Source organism: Equus asinus, chromosome 24, assembly GCF_041296235.1.
Source record: "Equus asinus isolate D_3611 breed Donkey chromosome 24, EquAss-T2T_v2, whole genome shotgun sequence".
Classification (NCBI taxonomy): domain Eukaryota; kingdom Metazoa; phylum Chordata; class Mammalia; order Perissodactyla; family Equidae; genus Equus; species Equus asinus.
The window spans coordinates 5,867,052-5,887,880 of record NC_091813.1 but is presented as its reverse complement, the minus strand read 5'-3'; positions in this window follow the sequence as shown (position 1 = coordinate 5,887,880).

Below are 20,829 nucleotides of genomic sequence, written 5' to 3'. Positions count from 1 at the left end.
AAGAGAACATGATCAGTCCTAAACCCATGAACGAACGGAAAATGTTACCGTCCATGATGTTATTACTAATCACCTTCACGAATAATCCAAACAGGCCCACGTCTTCCCAAGTTCAGGCAAAAGGTTGGTCCAAAAGTACAATTCAGGGCCGGCCCTGTGGTGGAGCAGGTAAGTGCCCACATTCCGCTTGGGCGGCCCGGGCCTCACTGTTTCACATTACGAGTGCATATCACATTAGTAGTGTTAGGAAATATAGATTTCATGGTATGGTGCGGGCAGAGATCATAAATAAGCAGCAATTGTGAGGATACGTTATCAATACGCACAAGAAAAGGAACCATAAGAATATTACAATCTATGGAAGTATCTGGTACACTTCCCAAAGGCAGAAGGAAGGAAAACTTGTGACCTGCCAAGGTGGAATTGGCAGAGTGCCACGAGATGACACCATCATTGTGCATCAGAACATTCCCTGGGCAACTTCAACTTGTGAGGGAGTCCAGGACTTTTTCTGGGTAAGGTCCACCCATTTTGCCATCTACCCAAGATATAAGAGATAAAACCCAGGATAATCTTACAGGAGTGAAACCAGTGTCTAGAGAGAATGTAGGAGCCCTTTCGAAGTTCAAGGAGAAAGATAGAAACTGACAACAATTGCAGAAAAAGGAAAACTATCCTACCTAGACAGGGTGAGGAGTCAGACTGGTCTGAGATGGCTGTGAAACTCTGTGTGCACGGAGGTTGTCAGGACAACTTCGAATTTTGAGGTCGCTTATGACATCACGGTGAACATGTCCCCCAGGGTGGCCGCATGGTTACAGTCTGAGGATTGGCCTAGGCTAGGCTATTAAAGGGACAGATACCCAGAAACAGGTTTGGCAAACAGAAAGCAGGCACAGAAACTAGAAGAGATAAAACAGAGTCTGATGCAAGGGATAAGAAAGGAACCCTAGGCCACAAGTGAGAATAGAGGGACAGGCACGGAGAGGAGAACATTGTCATCTATTCAAGTCTATGGGGAGGTCATGCTGATTCAAGCTTGCAACTTCATTGGAAACAAATGGCCGGACTTGGCGTTCATCACACCTACAGTGCCCTTGTGCCTTAAGCATAATGCAAAGTCAAGAAAGATGTCTTGAGGACATTGAAGAGAAGAATCGATGCCTCCTTTCCAAGGCCCATAGCATTCTTTGCAGGTCAGTCTCTTTTTCCGAAGCTCTGGTGTCACGTGGGCCCACTGGGCACATGGTAATGTGTCCCAAGAGATGTCTTGGAAGCCTTGAAGGAATGGAGCCCTGTCAAGCTTGGGGTATGTCTCTTTGTTTGGAAGTGCTCTACAAGGGTGCTGAAAAGCACCCTCTTCCACAGGGCTTCGTTCCTTCGTGAAGGCTGCCCTCCCAGGCTAGTGTGCTCTGTTTGCCTCCATCGAAATTCTCTCCCCCTACCTCTTGCCGTAGAAGGATTATTGATTATGTGTTTTGACACCATATGTAAGGAAGTTGCACGAAAATTAGAACTTTACAGTTGTGTTTCAAGAAAAATAAACAGGCCAGGGTAGAGGATGTAGGGCAAACAAATGGCACACCCTATAAAAATTAAGTAAGCCCGTATCTGGACGGAATCTAGGGGAACGTTCAAGGATCAGGGGTCAAGTTCGAAACTTCCCAAATCCGGAAAAGAGACAGAAAAATATCTTTCCTGGAGAGTGGAATTCATCCGATTTGTCTAAGTTGTCTTGGAAACATTGTGTCCGTGAAGGGGGTTGCCAGGACCACCTCGAATTTGGAGTTTCTGATCTCAGGATGTCAAACCAACCCACATGACCACGTGTTCTCAGTGCTTAGTTTGACCTTGGCTAGGGTAGCCAAGAGTCCTACAAGTGACCGGTGCAAATTCAAGGACAACAACCAAGAGTCACGAAAGCACTCACACCTCACCCTAGAGAACATACAGCGATTAAAGAAATACAAACTAATCCCTTGGAATGAAGGAGAACGGACTGATAAGCATGTCTAAGGGAGATAGCTGAGAAAGACCATGACGAGTATACTATGGAAAAGAAAAAGAGGACCCAGAAAATGGAAGGTGAACAGAAATCACACCTGAATTATCCACAATGAAAGATGATGTCCGTCTTTAGACAGACTCTGCTGGAACGTTTGAAAGTCAGAGAAATTCACAAGCCAAAAAACGGCAGCGAAGGTCAAGCATGGGCTAACTGGGAAGGGTGAGTTATGAGACTGCTCCAAGCAGGCTCTGAAACCTGTATCCAGGAAGCATGCTGGACCTCAGAGACACAATTATGACAAATCCTCTGACATCACAATGGACCCGAAAAACAACCTAGCCTCATCTACACAGTGCTAGAGTTGGGCTCACTAGTATATTTAACTCCCATTGCACTCAACTGCACGTTGCCACTGAACATGTAAGTGGCCGGCCGGTGGTGCAGTGGTGAGGTCCGCACCTTCTGGGTCTGTGGCCCAGTATGGGCTGGGTGGAATCCTCGGTTTGGGCCTCCTCACCACTGCTTCAGTTGTTCTGGTGCAGGCGTCCGAGGTAGAGTAGAGGCAGATGGGAAGGGACGTTGGACAGGGCCAGACTTCCACAGCAAATACAGGAGCATTGCCAGCAGATGTGAGCACAGCAATGCACTTGTGCCAAAACAAAACCAATTAAAAGTTGCAAAGAATAGAAAAACTGAAGCTAAGGAAAAAAAAAAAAAAAACAGGAGCTTGCCATTACGAAGAATAGGATCTCTGTGAATAACCTTAGCAAAACAGGTGAATTCTATGTTAATTCAAAAACTAGCAAACCTTTGGGGAAAGAAACTCAAGAAGACACAAGAAAAAAAAAGATATCGAGGGATCTAGGAATGGAAGGATTAACACACTTGAAAGGTTCATACCGCAGTAAGGAATCTCTGGATTCCATGCAATCCCAGTCAAAGTTGCAGCAGTATTTGCCACAGAGAAGAAGAGAGAATCCTAAAGTTTCTAGCCAGCAACACGAGACCCTGACTAGGCAAAGGAATCCTCAGGAAAACGAACAAAGCAGCACGTGTCACAATTTCTGATTTCAACATAGAGGACGAAGCGCGAGGTACCGAAACGGCACAGTCTGGGCCCCAAAACAGGCATGAAGACCCATGCAAAACAATTGAGAGCCCAGAGCCCAACTCAAACTTACATGGACAGCCCATTTTGGACCAGGGAGCCAAGTGGAGACAGCGGAGAAAGGAGAGTCTCTACAATAAACGGTGCTGGGAAGCCTGCACAGCCACATGGAACACAACGAGAGTACGCCATGATGTTACACCTGGCACACACACCACCTGAAATGGATTAAAGCCTTGAATGGCAGACTTGAAACCGTGAACCTTGTAGGAGAAGACCTAGGCAGAGTGCTCTTTGCCATCTGTCTGAGCCGCCTATTTGGAAGAAGCATGTCTGACTGGGCAAGGGCAACAAAGGAAACAAGAAACAAACGGGACCACATCAAATGCACACACTTCTGCCCACTCAAGGAAACCATCAACTGAATACTAAGACACCACAACAATTGGGAGAGGATGTTTGCAAACCACACATCGGACAAGGGGTGAAAAGCCCAAAGATACAATCAACTCGCACGTCTCCACAAGAAAAAAAACAAGCCAATGAAAACCTGGTCAAAAGATGGAAGCAGAGATTTCTCCGAAGAAGACAGAAAGAGGGCGAGTAGGTGCATGAAAACTTGTTCACCATCATGAAGTCTCAGGAAAATGCAAATCCAAACTGCAAGGCCATGGCAGCTCACTGTGGTCAGCATGGCTAGAAGGAAGCAGACAGGAAATAACAAGTGTCAGAGAGGAGGTGGAGAGAAGGGAAGCCTCCTGCACTGCTGGTGGGAGTGTAACCCGGTGCAGCCACGATGCCAAAGGTGTGGAACTGCCTCAGAAATTTAAGTATCCATGTCCCGTATGACCCAGCTATTAATCTGCCGCTTGCTTATCCAAAACAGTCAGAAAGACTACCGCATAAAGACATGTGCATGGCTGTGTTCACCACAGTCTTACTCCTGATATCCAAGACTTGGAAAGAACCCTGGTGTCCAGCAAGGGATGATTGGAGAAGGAAGATGGGCTATAGCCACACAATGGTATACCACTCAGCCGGAACAAATGATGCAATCCAGCCATTTGTGACCACCAGAATGGCTGTGAGGGTTTTAGGGGAAGTGTAACAAGCCCCAGTGAGAAATTCAAATACCATAGAATCTCACTTACAAGGCGAAGAAAAAGCAAGCACTAACCAACAGGTGGCACTGAACATTTGTATGCGGGCTCCCAGAGGCAAAGAGGGGCGGTGACGGAGGGTGAAAGAGAAGATTAGGCACAAGTGTGTGGTGAGGGCCTGTGATTAGTCTTACACTGGTGAAGATGATGTAAGCTACACAGAAGTCTAAAGCAATGAGGACGTGAATCTGGAAGTTATAGTACGTTCTAATGCAGGGTCATGGCTATAAATTCACCTCAAATCAAAAATCCAAAAAGGGGTCCAGAATGATGTCATAAAGCTTTGGGGGCGGAAAGAGTTTACAGAAGGTGAACTTCCAAGGATGGAAAATCACCTCCAAATGCTTACAGATGCTACAGAAAGGCAGACCATTCCAAATAGGTGAAGAGGAATACTACGAAGAGAACATGATCAGTCCTAAACCCATGAACGAACGGAAAATGTTACCGTCCATGATGTTATTACTAATCACCTTCACGAATAATCCAAACAGGCCCACGTCTTCCCAAGTTCAGGCAAAAGGTTGGTCCAAAAGTACAATTCAGGGCCGGCCCTGTGGTGGAGCAGGTAAGTGCCCACATTCCGCTTGGGCGGCCCGGGCCTCACTGTTTCACATTACGACTGCATATCACATTAGTAGTGTTAGGAAATATAGATTTCATGGTATGGTGCGGGCAGAGATCATAAATAAGCAGCAATTGTGAGGATACGTTATCAATACGCACAAGAAAAGGAACCATAAGAATATTACAATCTATGGAAGTATCTGGTACACTTCCCAAAGGCAGAAGGAAGGAAAACTTGTGACCTGCCAAGGTGGAATTGGCAGAGTGCCACGAGATGACACCATCATTGTGCATCAGAACATTCCCTGGGCAACTTCAACTTGTGAGGGAGTCCAGGACTTTTTCTGGGTAAGGTCCACCCATTTTGCCATCTACCCAAGATATAAGAGATAAAACCCAGGATAATCTTACAGGAGTGAAACCAGTGTCTAGAGAGAATGTAGGAGCCCTTTCGAAGTTCAAGGAGAAAGATAGAAACTGACAACAATTGCAGAAAAAGGAAAACTATCCTACCTAGACAGGGTGAGGAGTCAGACTGGTCTGAGATGGCTGTGAAACTCTGTGTGCACGGAGGTTGTCAGGACAACTTCGAATTTTGAGGTCGCTTATGACATCACGGTGAACATGTCCCCCAGGGTGGCCGCATGGTTACAGTCTGAGGATTGGCCTAGGCTAGGCTATTAAAGGGACAGATACCCAGAAACAGGTTTGGCAAACAGAAAGCAGGCACAGAAACTAGAAGAGATAAAACAGAGTCTGATGCAAGGGATAAGAAAGGAACCCTAGGCCACAAGTGAGAATAGAGGGACAGGCACGGAGAGGAGAACATTGTCATCTATTCAAGTCTATGGGGAGGTCATGCTGATTCAAGCTTGCAACTTCATTGGAAACAAGTGGCCGGACTTGGCGTTCATCACACCTACAGTGCCCTTGTGCCTTAAGCATAATGCAAAGTCAAGAAAGATGTCTTGAGGACATTGAAGAGAAGAATCGATGCCTCCTTTCCAAGGCCCATAGCATTCTTTGCAGGTCAGTCTCTTTTTCCGAAGCTCTGGTGTCACGTGGGCCCACTGGGCACATGGTAATGTGTCCCAAGAGATGTCTTGGAAGCCTTGAAGGAATGGAGCCCTGTCACGCTTGGGGTATGTCTCTTTGTTTGGAAGTGCTCTACAAGGGTGCTGAAAAGCACCCTCTTCCACAGGGCTTCGTTCCTTCGTGAAGGCTGCCCTCCCAGGCTAGTGTGCTCTGTTTGCCTCCATCGAAATTCTCTCCCCCTACCTCTTGCCGTAGAAGGATTATTGATTATGTGTTTTGACACCATATGTAAGGAAGTTGCACGAAAATTAGAACTTTACAGTTGTGTTTCAAGAAAAATAAACAGGCCAGGGTAGAGGATGTAGGGCAAACAAATGGCACACCCTATAAAAATTAAGTAAGCCCGTATCTGGACGGAATCTAGGGGAACGTTCAAGGATCAGGGGTCAAGTTCGAAACTTCCCAAATCCGGAAAAGAGACAGAAAAATATCTTTCCTGGAGAGTGGAATTCATCCGATTTGTCTAAGTTGTCTTGGAAACATTGTGTCCGTGAAGGGGGTTGCCAGGACCACCTCGAATTTGGAGTTTCTGATCTCAGGATGTCAAACCAACCCACATGACCACGTGTTCTCAGTGCTTAGTTTGACCTAGGCTAGGGTAGCCAAGAGTCCTACAAGTGACCGGTGCAAATTCAAGGACAACAACCAAGAGTCACGAAAGCACTCACACCTCACCCTAGAGAACATACAGCGATTAACGAAATACAAACTAATCCCTCGGAATGAAGGAGAACGGACTGATAAGCATGTCTAAGGGAGATAGCTGAGAAAGACCATGACGAGTATACTATGGAAAAGAAAAAGAGGACCCAGAAAATGGAAGGTGAACAGAAATCACACCTGAATTATCCACAATGAAAGATGATGTCCGTCTTTAGACAGACTCTGCTGGAACGTTTGAAAGTCAGAGAAATTCACAAGCCAAAAAACGGCAGCGAAGGTCAAGCATGGGCTAACTGGGAAGGGTGAGTTATGAGACTGCTCCAAGCAGGCTCTGAAACCTGTATCCAGGAAGCATGCTGGACCTCAGAGACACAATTATGACAAATCCTCTGACATCACAATGGACCCGACAAACAACCTAGCCTCATCTACACAGTGCTAGAGTTGGGCTCACTAGTATATTTAACTCCCATTGCACTCAACTGCACGTTGCCACTGAACATGTAAGTGGCCGGCCGGTGGTGCAGTGGTGAGGTCCGCACCTTCTGGGTCTGTGGCCCAGTATGGGCTGGGTGGAATCCTCGGTTTGGGCCTCCTCACCACTGCTTCAGTTGTTCTGGTGCAGGCGTCCGAGGTAGAGTAGAGGCAGATGGGAAGGGACGTTGGACAGGGCCAGACTTCCACAGCAAATACAGGAGCATTGCCAGCAGATGTGAGCACAGCAATGCACTTGTGCCAAAACAAAACCAATTAAAAGTTGCAAAGAATAGAAAAACTGAAGCTAAGGAAAAAAAAAAACAAAAAAACAGGAGCTTGCCATTACGAAGAATAGGATCTCTGTGAATAACCTTAGCAAAACAGGTGAATTCTATGTTAATTCAAAAACTAGCAAACCTTTTGGGAAAGAAACTCAAGAAGACACAAGAAAAAAAAAGATATCGAGGGATCTAGGAATGGAAGGATTAACACACTTGAAAGGTTCATACCGCAGTAAGGAATCTCTGGATTCCATGCAATCCCAGTCAAAGTTGCAGCAGTATTTGCCACAGAGAAGAAGAGAGAATCCTGAAGTTTCTAGCCAGCAACACGAGACCCTGACTAGGCAAAGGAATCCTCAGGAAAACGAACAAAGCAGCACGTGTCACAATTTCTGATTTCAACATAGAGGACGAAGCGCTAGGTACCGAAACGGCACAGTCTGGGCCCCAAAACAGGCATGAAGACCCATGCAAAACAATTGAGAGCCCAGAGCCCAACTCAAACTTACATGGACAGCCCATTTTGGACCAGGGAGCCAAGTGGAGACAGCGGAGAAAGGAGAGTCTCTACAATAAACGGTGCTGGGAAGCCTGCACAGCCACATGGAACACAACGAGAGTACGCCATGATGTTACACCTGGCACACACACCACCTGAAATGGATTAAAGCCTTGAATGGCAGACTTGAAACCGTGAACCTTGTAGGAGAAGACCTAGGCAGAGTGCTCTTTGCCATCTGTCTGAGCCGCCTATTTGGAAGAAGCATGTCTGACTGGGCAAGGGCAACAAAGGAAACAAGAAACAAACGGGACCACATCAAATGCACACACTTCTGCCCACTCAAGGAAACCATCAACTGAATACTAAGACACCACAACAATTGGGAGAGGATGTTTGCAAACCACACATCGGACAAGGGGTGAAAAGCCCAAAGATACAATCAACTCGCACGTCTCCACAAGAAAAAAAACAAGCCAATGAAAACCTGGTCAAAAGATGGAAGCAGAGATTTCTCCGAAGAAGACAGAAAGAGGGCGAGTAGGTGCATGAAAACTTGTTCACCATCATGAAGTCTCAGGAAAATGCAAATCCAAACTGCAAGGCCATGGCAGCTCACTGTGGTCAGCATGGCTAGAAGGAAGCAGACAGGAAATAACAAGTGTCAGAGAGGAGGTGGAGAGAAGGGAAGCCTCCTGCACTGCTGGTGGGAGTGTAACCCGGTGCAGCCACGATGCCAAAGGTGTGGAACTGCCTCAGAAGTTTAAGTATCCATGTCCCGTATGACCCAGCTATTAATCTGCCGCTTGCTTATCCAAAACAGTCAGAAAGACTACCGCATAAAGACATGTGCATGGCTGTGTTCACCACAGTCTTACTCCTGATATCCAAGACTTGGAAAGCACCCTGGTGTCCAGCAAGGGATGATTGGAGAAGGAAGATAGGCTATAGCCACACAATGGTATACCACTCAGCCGGAACAAATGATGCAATCCAGCCATTTGTGACCACCAGAATGGCTGTGAGGGTTTTAGGGGAAGTGTAACAAGCCCCAGTGAGAAATTCAAATACCATAGAATCTCACTTACAAGGAGAAGAAAAAGCAAGCACTAACCAACAGGTGGCACTGAACATTTGTATGCGGGCTCCCAGAGGCAAAGAGGGGCGGTGACGGAGGGTGAAAGAGAAGATTAGGCACAAGTGTGTGGTGAGGGCCTGTGATTAGTCTTACACTGGTGAAGATGATGTAAGCTACACAGAAGTCTAAAGCAATGAGGACGTGAATCTGGAAGTTATAGTACGTTCTAATGCAGGGTCATGGCTATAAATTCACCTCAAATCAAAAATCCAAAAAGGGGTCCAGAATGATGTCATAAAGCTTTGGGGGCGGAAAGAGTTTACAGAAGGTGAACTTCCAAGGATGGAAAATCACCTCCAAATGCTTACAGATGCTACAGAAAGGCAGACCATTCCAAATAGGTGAAGAGGAATACTACGAAGAGAACATGATCAGTCCTAAACCCATGAACGAACGGAAAATGTTACCGTCCATGATGTTATTACTAATCACCTTCACGAATAATCCAAACAGGCCCACGTCTTCCCAAGTTCAGGCAAAAGGTTGGTCCAAAAGTACAATTCAGGGCCGGCCCTGTGGTGGAGCAGGTAAGTGCCCACATTCCGCTTGGGCGGCCCGGGCCTCACTGTTTCACATTACGACTGCATATCACATTAGTAGTGTTAGGAAATATAGATTTCATGGTATGGTGCGGGCAGAGATCATAAATAAGCAGCAATTGTGAGGATACGTTATCAATACGCACAAGAAAAGGAACCATAAGAATATTACAATCTATGGAAGTATCTGGTACACTTCCCAAAGGCAGAAGGAAGGAAAACTTGTGACCTGCCAAGGTGGAATTGGCAGAGTGCCACGAGATGACACCATCATTGTGCATCAGAACATTCCCTGGGCAACTTCAACTTGTGAGGGAGTCCAGGACTTTTTCTGGGTAAGGTCCACCCATTTTGCCATCTACCCAAGATATAAGAGATAAAACCCAGGATAATCTTACAGGAGTGAAACCAGTGTCTAGAGAGAATGTAGGAGCCCTTTCGAAGTTCAAGGAGAAAGATAGAAACTGACAACAATTGCAGAAAAAGGAAAACTATCCTACCTAGACAGGGTGAGGAGTCAGACTGGTCTGAGATGGCTGTGAAACTCTGTGTGCACGGAGGTTGTCAGGACAACTTCGAATTTTGAGGTCGCTTATGACATCACGGTGAACATGTCCCCCAGGGTGGCCGCATGGTTACAGTCTGAGGATTGGCCTAGGCTAGGCTATTAAAGGGACAGATACCCAGAAACAGGTTTGGCAAACAGAAAGCAGGCACAGAAACTAGAAGAGATAAAACAGAGTCTGATGCAAGGGATAAGAAAGGAACCCTAGGCCACAAGTGAGAATAGAGGGACAGGCACGGAGAGGAGAACATTGTCATCTATTCAAGTCTATGGGGAGGTCATGCTGATTCAAGCTTGCAACTTCATTGGAAACAAGTGGCCGGACTTGGGGTTCATCACACCTACAGTGCCCTTGTGCCTTAAGCATAATGCAAAGTCAAGAAAGATGTCTTGAGGACATTGAAGAGAAGAATCGATGCCTCCTTTCCAAGGCCCATAGCATTCTTTGCAGGTCAGTCTCTTTTTCCGAAGCTCTGGTGTCACGTGGGCCCACTGGGCACATGGTAATGTGTCCCAAGAGATGTCTTGGAAGCCTTGAAGGAATGGAGCCCTGTCACGCTTGGGGTATGTCTCTTTGTTTGGAAGTGCTCTACAAGGGTGCTGAAAAGCACCCTCTTCCACAGGGCTTCGTTCCTTCGTGAAGGCTGCCCTCCCAGGCTAGTGTGCTCTGTTTGCCTCCATCGAAATTCTCTCCCCCTACCTCTTGCCGTAGAAGGATTATTGATTATGTGTTTTGACACCATATGTAAGGAAGTTGCACGAAAATTAGAACTTTACAGTTGTGTTTCAAGAAAAATAAACAGGCCAGGGTAGAGGATGTAGGGCAAACAAATGGCACACCCTATAAAAATTAAGTAAGCCCGTATCTGGACGGAATCTAGGGGAACGTTCAAGGATCAGGGGTCAAGTTCGAAACTTCCCAAATCCGGAAAAGAGACAGAAAAATATCTTTCCTGGAGAGTGGAATTCATCCGATTTGTCTAAGTTGTCTTGGAAACATTGTGTCCGTGAAGGGGGTTGCCAGGACCACCTCGAATTTGGAGTTTCTGATCTCAGGATGTCAAACCAACCCACATGACCACGTGTTCTCAGTGCTTAGTTTGACCTAGGCTAGGGTAGCCAAGAGTCCTACAAGTGACCGGTGCAAATTCAAGGACAACAACCAAGAGTCACGAAAGCACTCACACCTCACCCTAGAGAACATACAGCGATTAACGAAATACAAACTAATCCCTTGGAATGAAGGAGAACGGACTGATAAGCATGTCTAAGGGAGATAGCTGAGAAAGACCATGACGAGTATACTATGGAAAAGAAAAAGAGGACCCAGAAAATGGAAGGTGAACAGAAATCACACCTGAATTATCCACAATGAAAGATGATGTCCGTCTTTAGACAGACTCTGCTGGAACGTTTGAAAGTCAGAGAAATTCACAAGCCAAAAAACGGCAGCGAAGGTCAAGCATGGGCTAACTGGGAAGGGTGAGTTATGAGACTGCTCCAAGCAGGCTCTGAAACCTGTATCCAGGAAGCATGCTGGACCTCAGAGACACAATTATGACAAATCCTCTGACATCACAATGGACCCGAAAAACAACCTAGCCTCATCTACACAGTGCTAGAGTTGGGCTCACTAGTATATTTAACTCCCATTGCACTCAACTGCACGTTGCCACTGAACATGTAAGTGGCCGGCCGGTGGTGCAGTGGTGAGGTCCGCACCTTCTGGGTCTGTGGCCCAGTATGGGCTGGGTGGAATCCTCGGTTTGGGCCTCCTCACCACTGCTTCAGTTGTTCTGGTGCAGGCGTCCGAGGTAGAGTAGAGGCAGATGGGAAGGGACGTTGGACAGGGCCAGACTTCCACAGCAAATACAGGAGCATTGCCAGCAGATGTGAGCACAGCAATGCACTTGTGCCAAAACAAAACCAATTAAAAGTTGCAAAGAATAGAAAAACTGAAGCTAAGGAAAAAAAAAAAAAAAAAACAGGAGCTTGCCATTACGAAGAATAGGATCTCTGTGAATAACCTTAGCAAAACAGGTGAATTCTATGTTAATTCAAAAACTAGCAAACCTTTGGGGAAAGAAACTCAAGAAGACACAAGAAAAAAAAAGATATCGAGGGATCTAGGAATGGAAGGATTAACACACTTGAAAGGTTCATACCGCAGTAAGGAATCTCTGGATTCCATGCAATCCCAGTCAAAGTTGCAGCAGTATTTGCCACAGAGAAGAAGAGAGAATCCTAAAGTTTCTAGCCAGCAACACGAGACCCTGACTAGGCAAAGGAATCCTCAGGAAAACGAACAAAGCAGCACGTGTCACAATTTCTGATTTCAACATAGAGGACGAAGCGCTAGGTACCGAAACGGCACAGTCTGGGCCCCAAAACAGGCATGAAGACCCATGCAAAACAATTGAGAGCCCAGAGCCCAACTCAAACTTACATGGACAGCCCATTTTGGACCAGGGAGCCAAGTGGAGACAGCGGAGAAAGGAGAGTCTCTACAATAAACGGTGCTGGGAAGCCTGCACAGCCACATGGAACACAACGAGAGTACGCCATGATGTTACACCTGGCACACACACCACCTGAAATGGATTAAAGCCTTGAATGGCAGACTTGAAACCGTGAACCTTGTAGGAGAAGACCTAGGCAGAGTGCTCTTTGCCATCTGTCTGAGCCGCCTATTTGGAAGAAGCATGTCTGACTGGGCAAGGGCAACAAAGGAAACAAGAAACAAACGGGACCACATCAAATGCACACACTTCTGCCCACTCAAGGAAACCATCAACTGAATACTAAGACACCACAACAATTGGGAGAGGATGTTTGCAAACCACACATCGGACAAGGGGTGAAAAGCCCAAAGATACAATCAACTCGCACGTCTCCACAAGAAAAAAAACAAGCCAATGAAAACCTGGTCAAAAGATGGAAGCAGAGATTTCTCCGAAGAAGACAGAAAGAGGGCGAGTAGGTGCATGAAAACTTGTTCACCATCATGAAGTCTCAGGAAAATGCAAATCCAAACTGCAAGGCCATGGCAGCTCACTGTGGTCAGCATGGCTAGAAGGAAGCAGACAGGAAATAACAAGTGTCAGAGAGGAGGTGGAGAGAAGGGAAGCCTCCTGCACTGCTGGTGGGAGTGTAACCCGGTGCAGCCACGATGCCAAAGGTGTGGAACTGCCTCAGAAGTTTAAGTATCCATGTCCCGTATGACCCAGCTATTAATCTGCCGCTTGCTTATCCAAAACAGTCAGAAAGACTACCGCATAAAGACATGTGCATGGCTGTGTTCACCACAGTCTTACTCCTGATATCCAAGACTTGGAAAGCACCCTGGTGTCCAGCAAGGGATGATTGGAGAAGGAAGATGGGCTATAGCCACACAATGGTATACCACTCAGCCGGAACAAATGATGCAATCCAGCCATTTGTGACCACCAGAATGGCTGTGAGGGTTTTAGGGGAAGTGTAACAAGCCCCAGTGAGAAATTCAAATACCATAGAATCTCACTTACAAGGCGAAGAAAAAGCAAGCACTAACCAACAGGTGGCACTGAACATTTGTATGCGGGCTCCCAGAGGCAAAGAGGGGCGGTGACGGAGGGTGAAAGAGAAGATTAGGCACAAGTGTGTGGTGAGGGCCTGTGATTAGTCTTACACTGGTGAAGATGATGTGAGCTACACAGAAGTCTAAAGCAATGAGGACGTGAATCTGGAAGTTATAGTACGTTCTAATGCAGGGTCATGGCTATAAATTCACCTCAAATCAAAAATCCAAAAAGGGGTCCAGAATGATGTCATAAAGCTTTGGGGGCGGAAAGAGTTTACAGAAGGTGAACTTCCAAGGATGGAAAATCACCTCCAAATGCTTACAGATGCTACAGAAAGGCAGACCATTCCAAATAGGTGAAGAGGAATACTACGAAGAGAACATGATCAGTCCTAAACCCATGAACGAACGGAAAATGTTACCGTCCATGATGTTATTACTAATCACCTTCACGAATAATCCAAACAGGCCCACGTCTTCCCAAGTTCAGGCAAAAGGTTGGTCCAAAAGTACAATTCAGGGCCGGCCCTGTGGTGGAGCAGGTAAGTGCCCACATTCCGCTTGGGCGGCCCGGGCCTCACTGTTTCACATTACGAGTGCATATCACATTAGTAGTGTTAGGAAATATAGATTTCATGGTATGGTGCGGGCAGAGATCATAAATAAGCAGCAATTGTGAGGATACGTTATCAATACGCACAAGAAAAGGAACCATAAGAATATTACAATCTATGGAAGTATCTGGTACACTTCCCAAAGGCAGAAGGAAGGAAAACTTGTGACCTGCCAAGGTGGAATTGGCAGAGTGCCACGAGATGACACCATCATTGTGCATCAGAACATTCCCTGGGCAACTTCAACTTGTGAGGGAGTCCAGGACTTTTTCTGGGTAAGGTCCACCCATTTTGCCATCTACCCAAGATATAAGAGATAAAACCCAGGATAATCTTACAGGAGTGAAACCAGTGTCTAGAGAGAATGTAGGAGCCCTTTCGAAGTTCAAGGAGAAAGATAGAAACTGACAACAATTGCAGAAAAAGGAAAACTATCCTACCTAGACAGGGTGAGGAGTCAGACTGGTCTGAGATGGCTGTGAAACTCTGTGTGCACGGAGGTTGTCAGGACAACTTCGAATTTTGAGGTCGCTTATGACATCACGGTGAACATGTCCCCCAGGGTGGCCGCATGGTTACAGTCTGAGGATTGGCCTAGGCTAGGCTATTAAAGGGACAGATACCCAGAAACAGGTTTGGCAAACAGAAAGCAGGCACAGAAACTAGAAGAGATAAAACAGAGTCTGATGCAAGGGATAAGAAAGGAACCCTAGGCCACAAGTGAGAATAGAGGGACAGGCACGGAGAGGAGAACATTGTCATCTATTCAAGTCTATGGGGAGGTCATGCTGATTCAAGCTTGCAACTTCATTGGAAACAAGTGGCCGGACTTGGCGTTCATCACACCTACAGTGCCCTTGTGCCTTAAGCATAATGCAAAGTCAAGAAAGATGTCTTGAGGACATTGAAGAGAAGAATCGATGCCTCCTTTCCAAGGCCCATAGCATTCTTTGCAGGTCAGTCTCTTTTTCCGAAGCTCTGGTGTCACGTGGGCCCACTGGGCACATGGTAATGTGTCCCAAGAGATGTCTTGGAAGCCTTGAAGGAATGGAGCCCTGTCACGCTTGGGGTATGTCTCTTTGTTTGGAAGTGCTCTACAAGGGTGCTGAAAAGCACCCTCTTCCACAGGGCTTCGTTCCTTCGTGAAGGCTGCCCTCCCAGGCTAGTGTGCTCTGTTTGCCTCCATCGAAATTCTCTCCCCCTACCTCTTGCCGTAGAAGGATTATTGATTATGTGTTTTGACACCATATGTAAGGAAGTTGCACGAAAATTAGAACTTTACAGTTGTGTTTCAAGAAAAATAAACAGGCCAGGGTAGAGGATGTAGGGCAAACAAATGGCACACCCTATAAAAATTAAGTAAGCCCGTATCTGGACCGAATCTAGGGGAACGTTCAAGGATCAGGGGTCAAGTTCGAAACTTCCCAAATCCGGAAAAGAGACAGAAAAATATCTTTCCTGGAGAGTGGAATTCATCCGATTTGTCTAAGTTGTCTTGGAAACATTGTGTCCGTGAAGGGGGTTGCCAGGACCACCTCGAATTTGGAGTTTCTGATCTCAGGATGTCAAACCAACCCACATGACCACGTGTTCTCAGTGCTTAGTTTGACCTAGGCTAGGGTAGCCAAGAGTCCTACAAGTGACCGGTGCAAATTCAAGGACAACAACCAAGAGTCACGAAAGCACTCACACCTCACCCTAGAGAACATACAGCGATTAACGAAATACAAACTAATCCCTCGGAATGAAGGAGAACGGACTGATAAGCATGTCTAAGGGAGATAGCTGAGAAAGACCATGACGAGTATACTATGGAAAAGAAAAAGAGGACCCAGAAAATGGAAGGTGAACAGAAATCACACCTGAATTATCCACAATGAAAGATGATGTCCGTCTTTAGACAGACTCTGCTGGAACGTTTGAAAGTCAGAGAAATTCACAAGCCAAAAAACGGCAGCGAAGGTCAAGCATGGGCTAACTGGGAAGGGTGAGTTATGAGACTGCTCCAAGCAGGCTCTGAAACCTGTATCCAGGAAGCATGCTGGACCTCAGAGACACAATTATGACAAATCCTCTGACATCACAATGGACCCGAAAAACAACCTAGCCTCATCTACACAGTGCTAGAGTTGGGCTCACTAGTATATTTAACTCCCATTGCACTCAACTGCACGTTGCCACTGAACATGTAAGTGGCCGGCCGGTGGTGCAGTGGTGAGGTCCGCACCTTCTGGGTCTGTGGCCCAGTATGGGCTGGGTGGAATCCTCGGTTTGGGCCTCCTCACCACTGCTTCAGTTGTTCTGGTGCAGGCGTCCGAGGTAGAGTAGAGGCAGATGGGAAGGGACGTTGGACAGGGCCAGACTTCCACAGCAAATACAGGAGCATTGCCAGCAGATGTGAGCACAGCAATGCACTTGTGCCAAAACAAAACCAATTAAAAGTTGCAAAGAATAGAAAAACTGAAGCTAAGGAAAAAAAAAACAAAAAAACAGGAGCTTGCCATTACGAAGAATAGGATCTCTGTGAATAACCTTAGCAAAACAGGTGAATTCTATGTTAATTCAAAAACTAGCAAACCTTTGGGGAAAGAAACTCAAGAAGACACAAGAAAAAAAAAGATATCGAGGGATCTAGGAATGGAAGGATTAACACACTTGAAAGGTTCATACCGCAGTAAGGAATCTCTGGATTCCATGCAATCCCAGTCAAAGTTGCAGCAGTATTTGCCACAGAGAAGAAGAGAGAATCCTAAAGTTTCTAGCCAGCAACACGAGACCCTGACTAGGCAAAGGAATCCTCAGGAAAACGAACAAAGCAGCACGTGTCACAATTTCTGATTTCAACATAGAGGACGAAGCGCGAGGTACCGAAACGGCACAGTCTGGGCCCCAAAACAGGCATGAAGACCCATGCAAAACAATTGAGAGCCCAGAGCCCAACTCAAACTTACATGGACAGCCCATTTTGGACCAGGGAGCCAAGTGGAGACAGCGGAGAAAGGAGAGTCTCTACAATAAACGGTGCTGGGAAGCCTGCACAGCCACATGGAACACAACGAGAGTACACCATGATGTTACACCTGGCACACACACCACCTGAAGTGGATTAAAGCCTTGAATGGCAGACTTGAAACCGTGAACCTTGTAGGAGAAGACCTAGGCAGAGTGCTCTTTGCCATCTGTCTGAGCCGCCTATTTGGAAGAAGCATGTCTGACTGGGCAAGGGCAACAAAGGAAACAAGAAACAAACGGGACCACATCAAATGCACACACTTCTGCCCACTCAAGGAAACCATCAACTGAATACTAAGACACCACAACAATTGGGAGAGGATGTTTGCAAACCACACATCGGACAAGGGGTGAAAAGCCCAAAGATACAATCAACTCGCACGTCTCCACAAGAAAAAAAACAAGCCAATGAAAACCTGGTCAAAAGATGGAAGCAGAGATTTCTCCGAAGAAGACAGAAAGAGGGCGAGTAGGTGCATGAAAACTTGTTCACCATCATGAAGTCTCAGGAAAATGCAAATCCAAACTGCAAGGCCATGGCAGCTCACTGTGGTCAGCATGGCTAGGAGGAAGCAGACAGGAAATAACAAGTGTCAGAGAGGAGGTGGAGAGAAGGGAAGCCTCCTGCACTGCTGGTGGGAGTGTAACCCGGTGCAGCCACGATGCCAAAGGTGTGGAACTGCCTCAGAAATTTAAGTATCCATGTCCCGTATGACCCAGCTATTAATCTGCCGCTTGCTTATCCAAAACAGTCAGAAAGACTACCGCATAAAGACATGTGCATGGCTGTGTTCACCACAGTCTTACTCCTGATATCCAAGACTTGGAAAGCACCCTGGTGTCCAGCAAGGGATGATTGGAGAAGGAAGATGGGCTATAGCCACACAATGGTATACCACTCAGCCGGAACAAATGATGCAATCCAGCCATTTGTGACCACCAGAATGGCTGTGAGGGTTTTAGGGGAAGTGTAACAAGCCCCAGTGAGAAATTCAAATACCATAGAATCTCACTTACAAGGCGAAGAAAAAGCAAGCACTAACCAACAGGTGGCACTGAACATTTGTATGCGGGCTCCCAGAGGCAAAGAGGGGCGGTGACGGAGGGTGAAAGAGAAGATTAGGCACAAGTGTGTGGTGAGGGCCTGTGATTAGTCTTACACTGGTGAAGATGATGTAAGCTACACAGAAGTCTAAAGCAATGAGGACGTGAATCTGGAAGTTATAGTACGTTCTAATGCAGGGTCATGGCTATAAATTCACCTCAAATCAAAAATCCAAAAAGGGGTCCAGAATGATGTCATAAAGCTTTGGGGGCGGAAAGAGTTTACAGAAGGTGAACTTCCAAGGATGGAAAATCACCTCCAAATGCTTACAGATGCTACAGAAAGGCAGACCATTCCAAATAGGTGAAGAGGAATACTACGAAGAGAACATGATCAGTCCTAAACCCATGAACGAACGGAAAATGTTACCGTCCATGATGTTATTACTAATCACCTTCACGAATAATCCAAAGAGGCCCACGTCTTCCCAAGTTCAGGCAAAAGGTTGGTCCAAAAGTACAATTCAGGGCCGGCCCTGTGGTGGAGCAGGTAAGTGCCCACATTCCGCTTGGGCGGCCCGGGCCTCACTGTTTCACATTACGAGTGCATATCACATTAGTAGTGTTAGGAAATATAGATTTCATGGTATGGTGCGGGCAGAGATCATAAATAAGCAGCAATTGTGAGGATACGTTATCAATACGCACAAGAAAAGGAACCATAAGAATATTACAATCTATGGAAGTATCTGGTACACTTCCCAAAGGCAGAAGGAAGGAAAACTTGTGACCTGCCAAGGTGGAATTGGCAGAGTGCCACGAGATGACACCATCATTGTGCATCAGAACATTCCCTGGGCAACTTCAACTTGTGAGGGAGTCCAGGACTTTTTCTGGGTAAGGTCCACCCATTTTGCCATCTACCCAAGATATAAGAGATAAAACCCAGGATAATCTTACAGGAGTGAAACCAGTGTCTAGAGAGAATGTAGGAGCCCTTTCGAAGTTCAAGGAGAAAGATAGAAACTGACAACAATTGCAGAAAAAGGAAAACTATCCTACCTAGACAGGGTGAGGAGTCAGACTGGTCTGAGATGGCTGTGAAACTCTGTGTGCACGGAGGTTGTCAGGACAACTTCGAATTTTGAGGTCGCTTATGACATCACGGTGAACATGTCCCCCAGGGTGGCCGCATGGTTACAGTCTGAGGATTGGCCTAGGCTAGGCTATTAAAGGGACAGATACCCAGAAACAGGTTTGGCAAACAGAAAGCAGGCACAGAAACTAGAAGAGATAAAACAGAGTCTGATGCAAGGGATAAGAAAGGAACCCTAGGCCACAAGTGAGAATAGAGGGACAGGCACGGAGAGGAGAACATTGTCATCTATTCAAGTCTATGGGGAGGTCATGCTGATTCAAGCTTGCAACTTCATTGGAAACAAGTGGCCGGACTTGGCGTTCATCACACCTACAGTGCCCTTGTGCCTTAAGCATAATGCAAAGTCAAGAAAGATGTCTTGAGGACATTGAAGAGAAGAATCGATGCCTCCTTTCCAAGGCCCATAGCATTCTTTGAAGGTCAGTCTCTTTTTCCGAAGCTCTGGTGTCACGTGGGCCCACTGGGCACATGGTAATGTGTCCCAAGAGATGTCTTGGAAGCCTTGAAGGAATGGAGCCCTGTCACGCTTGGGGTATGTCTCTTTGTTTGGAAGTGCTCTACAAGGGTGCTGAAAAGCACCCTCTTCCACAGGGCTTCGTTCCTTCGTGAAGGCTGCCCTCCCAGGCTAGTGTGCTCTGTTTGCCTCCATCGAAATTCTCTCCCCCTACCTCTTGCCGTAGAAGGATTATTGATTATGTGTTTTGACACCATATGTAAGGAAGTTGCACGAAAATTAGAACTTTACAGTTGTGTTTCAAGAAAAATAAACAGGCCAGGGTAGAGGATGTAGGGCAAACAAATGGCACACCCTATAAAAATTAAGTAAGCCCGTATCTGGACGGAATCTAGGGGAACGTTCAAGGATCAGGGGTCAAGTTCGAAACTTCCCAAATCCGGAAAAGAGACAGAAAAATATCTTTCCTGGAGAGTGGAATTCATCCGATTTGTCTAAGTTGTCTTGGAAACATTGTGTCCGTGAAGGGGGTTGCCAGGACCACCTCGAATTTGGAGTTTCTGATCTCAGGATGTCAAACCAACCCACATGACCACGTGTTCTCAGTGCTTAGTTTGACCTAGGCTAGGGTAGCCAAGAGTCCTACAAGTGACCGGTGCAAATTCAAGGACAACAACCAAGAGTCACGAAAGCACTCACACCTCACCCTAGAGAACATACAGCGATTAACGAAATACAAACTAATCCCTCGGAATGAAGGAGAACGGACTGATAAGCATGTCTAAGGGAGATAGCTGAGAAAGACCATGACGAGTATACTATGGAAAAGAAAAAGAGGACCCAGAAAATGGAAGGTGAACAGAAATCACACCTGAATTATCCACAAT